This window comes from Chenopodium album, chromosome 9 (assembly GCF_948465745.1).
Source record: "Chenopodium album chromosome 9, dcCheAlbu1.1, whole genome shotgun sequence".
Classification (NCBI taxonomy): domain Eukaryota; kingdom Viridiplantae; phylum Streptophyta; class Magnoliopsida; order Caryophyllales; family Amaranthaceae; genus Chenopodium; species Chenopodium album.
Genome location: NC_137842.1, coordinates 29046033 through 29050191, shown reverse-complemented (window position 1 = coordinate 29050191; position 4159 = coordinate 29046033). Strand labels below are relative to the sequence as shown.

Sequence of the window (4159 nt, the reverse complement as noted above, 5' to 3'; positions counted from 1 at the left end):
AGTTTGTAAGGATTTCTTTTACTTTAATGCAATTTTCAGCTTATCATTTCAATTGTTTTGTTGATTGTTCTAGTTTTAATTGAATTTGGGATTGAATTAGTTCTATTGATATGATGATGATGAAATTGTTGATTAGCTTAGTTTTGATCTTAATTTCAACGGATTGTGAGTAGTTCTCTTGCTAGGGGAATGGTGAAGCATGTATGAGTGATGGATTGATGCTTATTGGGGGGAAATTGATGGAGTTGATGTTGTGATTAAATTTGTTGATTGATTAAGTGCATGTGTGTGATTAATTGAAGAGTAGATTACTTTGATTTGTTGCACTAGAATGCATTTTAGGCTTGCATTGATACGGAAAATTGTTATGTGGCTTGCTTTTTTTGATTTAGTAGGTTTACAAGGCTCCTAGTTAGAGTCTCTCGTAGTTGGCTCTAGCTTGAACTATAGGAGATTAGCCTACCTTACTCTCTTGATTGCTTAGTTGATTTTCCCTAGCAACACTTGACTTAGTCATATCCAATCCCAATTAGGTATGTCCATTCCGAGTACATGCGGATCCTAACCCTAGTATTTCATTATATTGATTTCTATTTCTTGTTTGTTTTGCTTAGTTTCTTAGATTACACACACACACACGTACCCCCTTGACTTCAAGATAGCTTGACTTGAACAATAGTAGTTAGCTCCTATTCCCTTGGGTTCAATCCTTGACTTGTCGTTATACTTGTATGAAGGTGTGTCGAGAGTTTACAATTTTTGATTTGACATAGGAAATTTAGTCCAACGACCTAGCTTCCACCTAGGGTCAAAAAAAGGCGTCGTTGCTGGGGAATGGCGTAGATGATTGTTATTGTTGTTGAGTCTATTTCACCATAACTTCAAAAATACAAAAAGATTTTTTCTTTAGGCTGCACTTGTAGCCGTGCTATTGATATTTGATTTGAGTTTTTGTATGCGTAGGATAAGAGGAAGGACTTTAGTGCCTTTTGATCGGGAAATCGAGAGAACAATAACAAGGATAATGGTTTTTAATCGTTCTTTGAGTCCAAGTTCTCCAAGAGAAGAAGTTCACCAAGAAAGAGAAGAAGAGGATCAAGTAAGCATGGGGGATAATCCAAGAGTTGCTTTGAAGGAGTTGGGAACTCATGGTGCATATAGGTTTGAAAGTGGAATTGCTTTGCCAACAACACCGACAAATGATATTGAGATAAGACCGACCATGATCACTTTGATTGAAAGAAGACAATTTAGTGGGGCTAAGATTGAGAGTCCGCTAAACCTTCTCAAAGAGTTTGAGAAGTATTGCAACACTATCAAAGTGAATGGTGTTTCTCAAGTGTTCATTCGACTCAAGTTGTTCCCTTTCTCTCTCATAGGTCGAGCTTTTGAATGGTTAGACAAGGAGGTGAAGCCAAATTCTCTTAGAACATGGAATGAAGCTATCAAGGAATTCTTGTCTAGGTTCTACACCCAAAAGAAAATGGCAGAGGCAAGAGCTTTGATCCAAAGTTTCAAGTAAAATCCTAGTGAGAGCTTGTATGAAGCAGGGGAAAGGTATAAGTAGTATCAAAGAGAATATCCCCATCATGGCATCCCAACATATCAAATCATTCAAATTTTCTATGGAGGGTTGAGTCCTCAACGCAAATTGTGTCTTGATACGGGAGCCGGAAGCCCAATCATGAACAAAACCGAAAAAGAGGTTGTAGACATTATAGAAGACGTGGTGCTCCATAACATGGATTGGGAAGAAGGAGAAAGAGAGTCTTCAAGCAAGAATGGATCAACGGTTTACTCAGTTGATCAACTTAATGCCATCAACAATCTATCCTCTCAAATTGCAAGATTGGGGAAGGAGATGACAACAATCAAGGCCAAGCTTGAAAGTCCAACTTCCAATGCACAAGGTCATCCCTTCCACATCAAAGGGAGAGGTACATCTTCTAACTCTACTCCTCTTTCTACTTCTAATAATATGCCTAATGGATGCTTGTTTTGTGACAATTGTGGGTCTTATCACTATAATGCTTCTACTTGTTTAAATGGGTTTGAAAATCTCGATGATGGTGAGAGTAATGAATGTGAACATGTGAATTTTGTCTCAAACAATAACAATGGTCAAAGGTTTGATGGACTAAGAAACTTTAGAAATAGAAATTCTCACCAACAAGGTGGATTTGATAACTATAACAATTATAATTATAGGAATCAAGGAAATAAAAATTTCTGAGGCAACTATAATAACCAAGGTTATGGGAATCAAAACCAAGGCAAAGGGTATGGAAATCAAAGCCAATTTCAAGGCTTTGGTGGCCAAAACCAAAATTTTGGCAACAATCAAAATCGAGACAATTGGAACAATCAAAATAGAGGAAATTTTCAAAACAATCAAAGGGGAATCCCACCCGGATTTGATCCAAAGTCTCAAGGTGTAGTTGAAAATTCATATTCTCAATCGTCCAAGTCAAATTTGAAGGAGATAATTGAAAATCAAACAAAAATCTTGAACACCTATATGGTGGTGAGCGATAAGAAACTTAATGAGATCATGACACATAACAAAATTCATGAGACACAAATTACCCAACTAGAAAACACTTTGAAAGATTGTGCTAGTCCTTCTTCATTGCCTTCTTAAGGTGTAGATCCCAAGAAATTGGTTTATTCCATCACCACAAGTAGTGGAAGAGTTCTTGAAGAGAGAGTTTCTAGGGATTGTGAGGAGGACAAGAAGAAGAGTGTTTCAAGTGAGCAAAAAGGGGAAGATGTGTCAAGAGATTTGACCAAAGAAGAGAGCCATGAGAAAACGAAGAGTGATGAGAGAAAGCAAGAGGAAGTGAGAAAACCCGACCTTCCATATCCCCAAAAGTTTATGAGGAACAAACTAGATGAACAATTTGGGAGATTTCTTGAAATGTTAAAGGAGGTCCATCTTTCTATCCCTCTTACCGAAGCCATGACCCAAATTCCTAGATATTCCAAGTTCCTTAAGGATATCTTGAGTGGCAAGAGAGATTGTAATGAGATTGATTCGGTAGAGCTTGGTGAGTGTTGTAGTGCCTTGATTCACAATGACCTCCCTAAGAAGATGAAAGATCCGGGTAATTTCTCCATTCCTTGCAAAATCAAGAGTAAGATGTTTGAGAATGCTTTATGTGATTTGGGTGCTAGTGTAGCATAATTCCCTTCTCGGTCTTCGAGAAGCTAAAGCTAGGAGAAATTCTTCCTACCAACATGACTTTGTAATTGGTCGATAGGTCTATCAAGTTTCCCAAGGGAAGAGTTGAGGATGTTCCCCTAAAGAGAGGTGGTTTTACAATCCCCGTTGATTTCATTGTGCTTGAAATAGAAGAATATGACCATTTTCCTATTATCATAGGGAGACCGTTCCTAGCTACTTCGGGAGCATTGATTGATGTTAAGGGAGGCCGAATTACCTTGAGAGTTGGTTACAAGAAAGAGAGTTTTGAGCTAAAACCAATGCATGAATCTTTATCCCTTGTGAAAGAAATTAAGAGTGATGATTCCCTTCGTTATTTTGATAATATGTATGTAATTGATTCTTCATCTAACAATGTTCATGATATTTTTGATGATGTGCTTGTGATTTTTGATTGCATGAAAGTTAGTGAAGAAAAGAAGGAGCTTCCAAAGGCTATGAACGAAGAGGAGATCGACATTCGTCATTGGTTTGAGCTCTACCCTCGAGAGGAAGAGGAGGATTCCATGGATGTAGATGGTGTGAAACCTTCTACGAAAAGAAAAAAAATCAAGAAAAAAGCAAGAGCTTCGAAGAAGAAGAGAATGAGATTGAAAATGATAAATGAAAAGATGGTTTTTGATGTGCAAGCTAGTGAAGTTTTGTCAAGCAACAATGAGAGGTTGTTTGGAAATGAAGGATAAGTTGTTCTTTCCGCCACTTTGAAGAAGGTGGTGCTCTTTGACCCTCCGTGATTTTGAGGAATGGTCAAGTTAAGGACCTTAAGTAAGTGCTTTCGGGGAGGCAACCCGGAGATTTCTAACTTTTTTTTTTATTTCAAATTTTCTTAATTTTCTTTCTTTTAGTTTCTTTTATTTTCTTTCACTTGTTTTTACTTAGGATTTATAGTTGAATTCTTAGAATCGGATTACATCAAGTAGAATGAGAAATGGAATG

The 4159-nt window shown here is 37.3% G+C and overlaps 1 non-coding gene across 1 annotated transcript; it reads right to left on the bottom strand.

Annotated features, from left to right (window-relative positions):
• Window positions 1–1490: 1490 nt before the first annotated feature.
• Window positions 1491–1596, bottom strand: LOC145561192 (small nucleolar RNA R71). The gene has a single exon (XR_014093755.1). It is a non-coding gene; the product is annotated as a small nucleolar RNA R71 (small nucleolar RNA).
• Window positions 1597–4159: the final 2563 nt, after the last annotated feature.